The 11,195-nt window shown below is 40.9% G+C and overlaps 1 pseudogene; it reads left to right on the forward strand.

Annotated features, from left to right (window-relative positions):
• Window positions 1–2,304: 2,304 nt before the first annotated feature.
• On the forward strand, window positions 2,305–8,664 carry LOC118887353 (annotated as a pseudogene).
• The last annotated feature ends 2,531 nt before the right edge of the window (window positions 8,665–11,195 follow it).

The raw sequence follows: 11,195 nt of genomic DNA on the forward strand, positions 1-11,195 counted from the left end.
ACAAAATATCTACACAGCAACACCTAGATTCATGTTTGAATAACTGAGAATTATAGACTAGTCAAGTTGACACGTAAAACTGACCATCACAAGGGGAGAATCATTAATCATCAGTGATGCTGGGCTCCCTCAATGAGGATGTAAAAGAAGTTCCTTCTAAATGTATCCTGCATCCATTTAGCAGTTTGAAGTTAAGTCTGACAAATATATATTTTCTTAGATATGTGGCTTATAGAGAAATCATTTTCTCAGCTCTGTACATGACTGGGTCTTTAACATAATTACTCCATTCCAGCCATTCTGGGCTTTGGAAGTTATTACGTTGACTAGTGGATGCAGTGAACAGATGAGGTTTGGTGAACAATTTACAGAATCACACGTGCCCTGACAGGGGAATATGTAAACTGGAACATATCAGGTTTCTCTTATTGAAAGCTAAATCAGAATCATAAACTAAAATCAGCCACATGGTAGTCAAAAAGATGGACAAGTCCTGTCCCCTTCCCCAGAATCAATCAAGGCTACTTTTCTAAGTGACGCAATTTTATTATTTTATTTTTTTCCTTAGTGACTCAATTTTTAAATGGACTAAAGCTCTAAATAAGTATCTTTTTAAATCTACATCTCTTGTATGTGGAAGAGCTTCACATTGTACTCTTTTTTTTTTAAATTTTTATTTATTTATTTATTTATGGCTGTGTTGGGTCTTCGTTTCTGTGCGAGGGCTTTCTCTAGTTGCGGCGAGCGGGGGCCACTCTTCATCGCGGTGCGCCGGCCTCTCACTGTCGCGGCCTCTCTTGTTGCGGAGCACAGGCCCCAGACGCGCAGACTCAGTAATTGTGGCTCACGGGCCCAGCCACTCCGTGGCATATGGGATCCTCACAGACCAGGGCTCGAACCCGTGTCCCCTGCATTGGCAGGCAGACTCTCAATCACTGCGCCACCAGGGAAGCCGCACATTGTACTCTTATCTGCCACAGGCAGATACTCTATTTTGCCAAGAGTAAATATTTCTGAAATAATTCAGACCAACCTGGAAGTCTTATGTAGATCAGAGAGCTGTGTCTAAGAAATCAGACAGTTGTTACAGCACATCAAGGTTATAATGCCAATTAATTCCAGTGTTGATCTGTTCATCATAATGAGAAATATAAGGGTTTCCTGTACCAATCCTTGTATTAGAGATAGTAAGAGTTCACAGGTAAAGAATGCTGCATTTTATAGATGATGTAATAGACTTGGCTACTGGTGGTGAATCAATATTGGGGATTCGGCTGAGAAAATAAAGGACAAGGTTTACAGGGCAGGACGTTTCCCTTGTAGTATACATTTGCCCATCTACGACTTTCTCTAGGTAAAAATCAACTAGGCTTAAAAGTAGAAGAGGGCTTCCCTGGTGGCGCAGTGGTTGAGAGTCTGCCTGCCAATGCAGGGGACACGGGTTCGGGCCCTGGTCTGGGAGGATCCCACGTGCCGCGGAGCGACTGGGCCCGTGAGCTGCAATTACTGAGCCTGCGCGTCTGGAGCCTGTGCTCTGCAACGAGAGGCCGCGATAGTGAGAGGCCCGCGCACTGCGATGAAGAGTGGCCCCCGCTTGCCACAACTGGAGAAAGCCCTAGCACAGAGGCAAAGACCCAACACAGCCATAATAATAAATAAATAAATAAACAAATACTTAAAAAAAAAAAAAGTAGAAGAAAAGGAGAAAGGGAGGAAGGAGGAGAAGAAGGAGAAGAAGGAAACAAATCAAACCAGTTATCTGGAAGATTCCAGGAGAGAGAGAATAGTCCCTGTGCTGAGGAGCAAGTCTGTGGTTCTCAAAGTGTGGTCCCCAGAACAGGGGCATCAGTATCCTCTGAGAACTTGTTACAAATGCAAATTCTTGGCCATACCATTGACCAGCTGAAAGTCTGGGGCTGGGGCACACTAATTTGTCCTTTAACAAGTTCTCCAGGTGATTGTCTCAAGGGTAAGAATCACTGATCTAAGAAATGCATTCTTCCAGAACTCCCAGAGAGTCTATTTCTTTTGAAGAGACTTTCATCCTTTTGGATCTTGGCCTGAGAATCCTACATTCTACAAATCTATAAAATTGTATTGTCCTTGGTCCTTTTGGCCCTCAAGGAATAACTCTTAATGATTATGTGTTTTTGAGACATTTTGAAACTTTTTAACAACTCCTATTGCTTCCTTGCCCCCAGTGGTAATCAGCCCAGCCCTGCTTCCTGAGCCGAGTCCAGTAGGTTCTCCCCAGGGATATACCCTCTTCCCCAAGGGTCACACCCATTGTTGTATAGGTGATGTATGGGCAGTGGCTGGGAAGCTAAAGCTGCAGAAAAGGATTTCCAAGAAGATGGAAGACCTGAAGGCTCTCTCCCATTCTTGTTGAAGGAAGGTGAGAGATCAGGGTTTCCTCACCTGTAGATAAAGTAAAAAGGATCAAGAAACACTTGCTGGAGAGTGCAGAGAATAAACAAGTGACACAGGATTGATGGTAGTAAGTCTGAAGTGAGAGGAGAGCCTCAGAAATTAATGCAGGGGAAGCAAAGTATTGAAAACAGATTCCTCAAGTTGCATGAGGAAAACCAGGCTTTTCACAACCAAGTGAAAACTTGGTCCTGTGGTTTAGAGGGAGGATACTGAGAGCAAAAGATAAGGAAATACATCACAAAATTCTCCACATGGTCACATTGAAAAAGATCACATAATTACCTACTAAATAACACATTAGGTTAGGAAACTTTTTTTGAGCAACTGCTAAATCAGAGCTGCTATTATAGGTGCTAGGGCAACTACGTTTTGAATTTAAAATCTCGTTCAAAGGGACAACCAAAAAAATGATAAATGCTGTATCAGAGGTACTTATAAAATGTTATTGGAACCCAGAGAAATGAGGGATTAATTCTGCATGGGAGAAATGGAGAAGGAGTCACAGAGAAGGTGATATCTGAGGACTTCTAGGTTGAGAAGGTAGTAGAAGGTATTTCAGGAAACAGAATTCATTTCCAAAGCTCCAGAAATAACCAGGCATATGACATATGTGAGAGGCTATGAATTCCTTGAACAGGAGTCAGTTCCTGGTTAGAAAGGTAGATGGAGGCTACATTATAGAGCTTGATATGACATACTGAGAAGGAGTTGCGTGCGTGTATGGAAGCGTGTGTTTCAACCCTGAATTAACCCACAAAGCAGCTTCTAAGAGTTTGAGTTTTAAGCTGTGGGCCTTTGATAGTCATTAAAAGATTATAATGGGGAGGAAGACGATCAGATATGAGTTTAGAAAGGTCTCTCTGACAGTGGTATAGACGATGGCCTGGCGTGGAAGCAGATGGAAGCAGAAGGATGCGATTAAAATGACCTCTGATGGACAATAGATTGCAGGAGGCAAGTGGGGGGGGAGTGAGGCAAGGAAGGGGGGTGTGGAGGCCACTTAGCCCTCACCTGTCACCTCTGTCTCTCACCCTCCGTGTCCTTCACCTTTGTTCCCATTCCCTTCCCCGCCCCCCCCACCTCTCCATTCCCCTTCCTTCCTCTCCCTTTCTCTTAATCTGCCCTCTTTATTCCTTTGTCTATTCTATTTCTCTTGTTTCAACATCTTCCTTTGTCTTCTATCCTTGTATTCAGTCACATCTTCTAAAATTCTTGTTTCTTTCAGAAGAGCTCTTCCAAGCCCCCTTCATACAATAGCCCTCACTCATTTCTTAATCCAGAGAATCTCTCTCCCCCTTCTCTTGTCTCAGCACTCACACCATATATCCCATTACCTGATCCAGTAAGAGACCACCTACATCAATGAGGGAGGCACTCCCTATAGCTGTTCACCCACCCAGCAGTCAACACCACATGTTTTTTGAATATTGACTGTTAGCAAAGATGGGCACTGCAGGGTAGAAATAAATTATAAGATACATATTTATACCTCTGGAGTTTAGAGTTGAATTATGGAGGGAAAAACATAGACGCATGAAAAGTTAATTGACATTATGATGTGTTCACTCTTGCATGAAAAATGATTGGTACAAAAATGTATTAGAGATTCGAGGAAGGGAGGGTGTCTTTAGAGCAGGAGACTACACGGAGGAGAGTGATTACCATTTATTATTCCAGACACTGTTCTGGGAAACTTATGTGTTATTTTACTTAATCCTCTAGACAATTCTATAAAGAAAACATTTTTTTAAACATCTTTATTGGAGTATAATTGCTTTACAATGGTGTGTTAGTTTCTGCTTTATAACAAAGTGAATCAGTGATATATATACATATGTCCCCATATCTCTTCCCTCTTGCATCTCCCTCCATCCCACCCTCCCTATCCCACCCCTCTAGGTGGTCACAAAGCACCGAGCTGATCTCCCTGTGCTATGCGGCTGCTTCCCACTAGCTATCTATTTTACGTTTGGTAGTGTATATATGTCCATGCCACTCTCTCACTTTGTCCCAGCTTACCCTTCCCCCTCCCCGTATCCTCAAGTCCATTGTCTAGTAGTTCTACATCTTTATTCCTGTCTTGCCCCTAGGTTCTTCATGACCATTTTTTTTTTGTAAGAAAACATTTTTATTCCCACCTTACAAATGTGGAAACTGAGATTCAGAGAGATGAAGTAATTTCCTCAGGGTCAAATCTCAAGGAAATAGAAATTTGACTGCAGGTCTGTTGGACCCCAAGAGTCTTCCCATCACTATATTACACTGAATCTTTGAAAGCCAGGGTGCGTGTGTTTCTGGATGGCTTTAAGATATCTCATGAATGTATATTCCAGCAGCAACTAGTGAACTCTCCAGAGACAAGGCCATTTAATCAGAACTGATATTATGATATTATCAATGTCCATCATCTAGACCTGGACATATCAATTTGAGTCTCTGAGAACTAATGCATCTCTGTCTGTGGTTTGTGTTCTTTACGTGTATGCAGAAGACACCACGGAATCAGGGAACCTCACATGGGTGTCGGAATTTGTCTTCCTGGGACTCCTACAGACTCAGGAGCTCCATCTTTTCTTGTTTCTGGTGTTCCTGTTTGTCTACACCACCAGTGTCATAGGAAACCTCCTCATCATGATCATGGTGAGCTCTGATTCCCGGCTCCACACACCCATGTATTTTCTACTCTGAAACCTGGCTGTCATAGACCTCTGCTATTCCCCAGTCACTTCCCCAAAGATACTGGTGAATTTCCTCACTGAGAAGAAGACCATCTACTACCAGGGCTGCATGGCTCAGGTCTTCTTCTTTCACTTTCTGGGAGGTGCCATGGTCTTCTTCATTTCAGTGATGGCCTATGACCACCTTGTTGCCATCTCCCGGCCCCTCCACTATGTCACCATCATGAACATTCAGCTCTGTGTGGGGTTGGCGGTGGCTAGCTGTGTGGGAGGCTTCATACATTCCATTTACCAACGGGCTCTGATGCTCTCACTGTCTTTCTGTGGCCCAAATGTCCTAGGTAATTTCTACTGTGATGTTCCACAGGTACCGAGACTCGCCTGCACTGACACTTCTGTCTTAGAATTCCTCATGCAATAGTGGGTTGCTGGATGTCATCAGGTTCCTTTTTCTCCTGATCTCCTCAGTCATCCTGGTGATGCTGAGGTCCCACTCGGGGCAGGTGAGGAGGAAGGCAGCTTCCATCTGCACCACCCACATTGTCGTGGTGTCTACGGTCTCTGTTCCAAACATTTACCTCTATGCCCGGCCCTTCACCTCCTTCTCCGTGGACAAGGCTGTGTCCATCAGCCACAGGGTCATGACCCCCATGCTCAACCCCATGATCTACACCCTGAGGAACCAGGAGATGCAGGCAGCAGTGAAGATATTAAGGAGGCATCCAGTGGGTGAGTCACTTCTCTTAGGCTTTGTTTTCCATTCGTAAAGTGGAGAGTGAGCTGCTGTATCTGCCCTGTTCATTACTTGTGGATGTGTTGTGAGGATTATCATGGAGATGAATGCGTAGTGAACCTAAGTAGCCTACTCGGATTTTTAGGAAAATGGATAATATCCTTATTTTTGTTTTTGATGGTGATTTGAACACTCCTATGACAATGAGATGTGTTGTCATGGAAACATTCTGGAAACCCACACCCTCCTTTCTGCCTTCTTGGTGGATAGTTTCCTCTTAGGATGATAGCTTTTCCCCAGAAGAGCAGTTCTGTTTTCTGTATTTTGACCTCTTTTCCCAGTACCCCATTTTGGTGTGAATCTGGATTGTTGGAAACTGCACAGAATTCAGAGTATTAATCCTTAAATTAGAGACCCTAACCCAACACTTACCAAACAGATGACCTTGAATGAGACACCTGGCCTCTCTTGGCCTCATGACATCTTCCTCAACACATTTGTTAAAATTGATATCTGACCCAAGCCTCCCAGCTTTATTGCTAGAACCAAATCCAAAACTTGTGAGAAAATATTGAGAGAACAGTATAACTATATTTTATCTAATTTTCACGTTTGAAATCATCATGAATGTTCAGTTTTTTTGCTTTACAATTTAATAAAGTATAATAATTATAGCAAGCAAAAGATTACATGTAAAATGCCTCTAAGTTATAAAAGACTATATTACATTGTATGAACATTCATGTATATACTACTCAGTTCAAGAACCAGAAGTTACCAATAACTTGTAGCTACCTATAGGGGCTCTCCATCACATCACTTCTCCCCAGATGAAACCAATTTCTTGAATTTGGTGTTTATCATTCCATTGCTTATAAAAACAGTTTCATCACATTTTAACATAATCAGTATATTGTTTTGGTTTTTTTTGAGCTTTATACAAATAAAATACTGCACATAATATTCTGAAATTTGCTTTTTTTCACTCAACGTTATGTTTTTAAATGCCCATATTGTTTTGTTTGGCTGAAGTTCATTCATTTGCACTGCTGTGTGATATTCCATTGTGAGACAAAGCTTATTTGGATTGTTCCCAGATTCTGCTCTTTTGAATATTCTTCTACTTGTCTCCAGTTGTTATGTTGAGGAGCTATAAGTTATATACCTTGAGATGGAATTGCTGACTCATGAGATCTTCAAAGATGTACCTTTACATAGTAGCGCCAAATTGTTTTCCAAAGTTGTTGTACCAAATTACATGGTCATCAGCAGCGCTGAAGTGTTCCCATTGATTCACATCCTCCTAACAGTTGATATTGTCTGACTTGTTAATTATTGCCACTTAAGTGAGTAAAAAATGGTATTTCACTGTAGTCTTGATTTGCATTTCTCTAACATTGCTTTCCATATTTTTATTGCCTTCAGGTTTCCCATGAATGTCTTTTGTTTGCTTTTCTATTGGCTTTTCCTTTTTAATATAGGAGTTCTTATATAATTTGGTTACTGGTCTATTGTCAGTATTTATTATAATACGATCTATATTTATTATAATTCCTGCTCCCATTTTATAGTTTGTCTCCTTTATTTTTGGTGTTAGTTTTCATGTAGTCAGGTTTATCAATCTTTCATTTTAGTATTAGTTTTATTGAGATTTAATTTTTAAAAATTGCTTCTTACTCAGAGGACAGAAATACATATTTTCTTCTCTCAAAGGATGTTAATTGTATAAACTTTTCTTCTGTTTCCTATGTCTTTTGGGGTTTTTTCTCATTCATTTTTCTATTTATTTTGTTTTTCCCATTTGTATTAGTAGCCATCCTTAAACTCCTTTTGATCCTTGGCTATCTACATTTAAGAGCAAGGTAATAAAATACTAATTGGTACCTTGATGTATTGAAGCTTTTAGACTTTACCTTAGGGGTTCTGGAGGAAATCAGCTGTTTACTGGAGGGCCCTCAAATGCCAATACCTTGAGGTCTATTTTTCTAGAGTTGTTGTTTTGGCAAAGAAAAATCTTGATTTCCGGTCTTTGGCTTAGATGCTCAAATTTTGTGCTGGGGTGGGGAGAGTGATGATCCTCAGTACCTCTTTAGATAGAGAAATTCCTACTGAGCACCTTCTCTTATTTACATTACTCACATCTGAGTTCATGACCTCCGCTGTTAGAAGAGTTTTCCTGCATTAGACAGACATTGCATTCCTGTCAGTATTCTCTTGCCTCTGGTCCATCATGTTCATCCCCGTTTCCAGGTGCTTTATAAGAAGATAGCCTTGTTCTCGTGTGTCTACCCAAAGCCATTCCCAACCACCTCCCCCTTGCTTGTCCCCTATCATAAGTGTTCACTTTCCCAGAACACTTAGAAGCCAGGAGTGCTCATGTGTTCATGTGATCCGGTTCATGTGATCACAACAAACAGTGTGTTAGCCTAGAGATTCTGGGAAGGATTTCTCCTCCAGGAATAGGGGCAAGAGATGCAGAAGGAGAAAGAAACTGCCCTTCACCCGTTTCCTCACCACCAGCCTTTGAATGAGATGTGTGAGGGCATACACCATAAGAAGCATGGAGGCCATCTCGGCTCATGAGGGAGAGGCCAAGGGCACCACAGACTCACTGAATTAGGGTCTTGATATCACTGAGCCATGGGTCCTTGTTGGCTCGTCGGCTTTCACACTCTGATTTTTCTTAATTACCTATTTATCCTCCTCCTTCTCTTCTTAGCTCCCATCTCCTTTTCGCTTTCTCCTCTAGCTCTTCACCCTCCTCACATCTTTAATGATTTTGAAGCTGAGATGGGCTGGGTCACGAACACAGAACACTTATAAGCCCTTAACTGCCCTCATGAAGTCTCTTCTGAAACAGGATGGGTATGAATAAACAGAGGAGCTGCACCGCTATGTTCATCCTCTCAACTCTCCCATCTCTCCTCCTCCCTGCTGCCAGACAGGCCCTCATCTGTAGGTCATTCTTCTGCATAACGTCCTCCACTGGCTTCTCACCTCCCTCAAGGTAAAACTTAAGTGTATGAGCCTGGTCTCTTAACACTATTCACAGTGATCCCTGCCTCCTCTCTACCCTAATGTCCCTTCACTTCCCCTGTGCTCCAACCTTGTCAAGGCCCTGAGGGTTCTTGGAGTGTATGCTGTGTCAGTTCATCCCTGGACCACTGTTCTTCCTGTCAGAAACACACTTTCCCTCCTTGTCTGCCTAACACATTTGAATTTTACCTCTGTTTAAATGTCATGTCCTCTCCGAAGTCTTCCTTCTCTCCCAGTCATGGTTAGCTGCTCAGCCTTTTAACCATTGGCCATTCCGCTAGTAGAGGTATCTCCTCTCTGAAGTGACTTTATGTGTTCTTGGGTCTGTTTTTCGCATCAACCTGTGAGTTCCTTGAGAGGAGAATGGATTTCTTATTTTTGTATCCGCAACATTGTGCATTGAGGTGTACCCAACCTGCCTTTTACTGCTCTCCTATTCTTAAAAAAGGATAACTTTCAGTTATGCTAACAAATAGACTGCCAAATATTTCCCAGCAAAGATGGGTTTATTCAGGATCAGCAGAGAATTGCAATTCAGTGTCTGCACCCATAGTGAGCCACGTGCAAGTCCCCAGTGGGAAGGGAACTTCTTTCTTTAGAGAGAAAAAGGAAGGTGGCAGGCTGTAGTAAAAAAAGAGCCCATGGCTTTTCTTTGGCTGAGTCCTTGCCAGGAAAGAAGTAGAATCTTTCTTTTTCCTGTTGGGCTCTGCTATTGTCACAAGGTTTGAGAGCTCCCCCTTCTGGTCTCTCAACTCTATTTAATTGAAGTTTCTGTTTATTAATTTTTACACATTTATTGAATGTTCACAACGGCCCAAGTACAATAACTCCAAAACAATAAGCCACATTGTAATCAATTTCTAAAACAGATAACTCGTCCACAATCATGCTTTGAGGAATCAACTTTGGGGTTGAAATGTGTTTACAAACATTTATGTGACTTGAGAGGAGAATATATATAAAGTAGAAGATATAATGGCTTTCTTATTGAAAACCAAATCAGAATTATAATTAATTAGTCCAGGTAATTTAATTAGTTATTGTTAATCATGTTACCGTTAGTGACATCTGACAGTCAAGGAGATTGATAAGACCTAGTCCCTTCCCCAGCATCAACCCAGGCTATTTTAACGAGTGGTTGGTTTTTAAGTGGAATAAAGCTCTAAATATTGGGAAGAATTCATGTTTTTGAAATCTATATCTCTTGTATTTGGACAAAACCAGAGCTTCAGATAGTGTTTTTCTATGTTCTTGCTAAGTATAAATATTTGTAACAAAAGAACTCAGATCATCCTGGAAATCTCATGTAGAAAGGAAAGCTACTGCACACCAAGATTAGAAATTCCAATTCTGACTGGTTCATCATAATAAGAAAACATATGCACTTCCTGTACTAGTCTTTGTATGAAAGGAAGGATCTTACTGAGTATTAATTCATATATAAAGGGTACTAGAATGTTATAGATGGTGCAATATAATTGGATATGGATGGGGAATCAACCTTGGGATCCGGTTGACAAAATAAAAGACAGATTTATAGGTTTTGTTTCCAATGTAGTATACAAATATTTTCCCACCTATAATGTTGTCCAAGTCAAGGTCAATTAATTCTTTTTAAAAAAGTAAACTATTAAACCAGTTGCCTTGATGATGCTGTGAGAAAGATCTGTTCATTCTGCTGACAAGAGCAGTGAAACTCAAAGTCAGTGGTTCTCAAACTGTGGCCCCAGATAAGCAGCATCAGCATCACCTGAAAACTTGTTAGAAATGTGAATTCTCAGGCTCCACCCAAACCTACTAAATCAAAAATTCTGCGTGGGAGTTTCTGAGTTTTAACATTCCCTCCAGGTGATTCTAATGCATGTTTAAGTGTGTGAACCACTTGTCTATGAAATGGGTCCTTCCAAAAATCCCAGAAATTTTGAGAGATTCTGGCCTTTCTAATCTTGATCTCCTAATCTTACATGTCATGAATCTCTACAATTTTCATTGTCATTGGTGGATTTTTGTTTTGTTGTTTTTTGTGGTTTTTAAAAAAATTTTTGTTTGTTTGCTTGCTTTTTGCCCTCAAGGCAGACGTTTCAAATAGTAAGTGTTATTTTTTGTTGTTGTGTTGTTTTGTTTTTTGGTTTTGGAGTTTTCATATAGAATTATTTTATTTGCACTTAAGCAGATGCATTACAGAAGGTAGTTTGGTTATAGTGTCCATGTGTTAAATTATTTGTTCATGCGTTAACTCAGTTAATATTCATTAAGCTTCCAATATGTTCCAGGTATTCTTTTTTGGGGGGGAAGGGAGTTTGTAATTTTTTTAATTT

Source organism: Balaenoptera musculus, chromosome 20 (genome assembly GCF_009873245.2).
Source record: "Balaenoptera musculus isolate JJ_BM4_2016_0621 chromosome 20, mBalMus1.pri.v3, whole genome shotgun sequence".
NCBI lineage: Eukaryota > Metazoa > Chordata > Mammalia > Artiodactyla > Balaenopteridae > Balaenoptera > Balaenoptera musculus.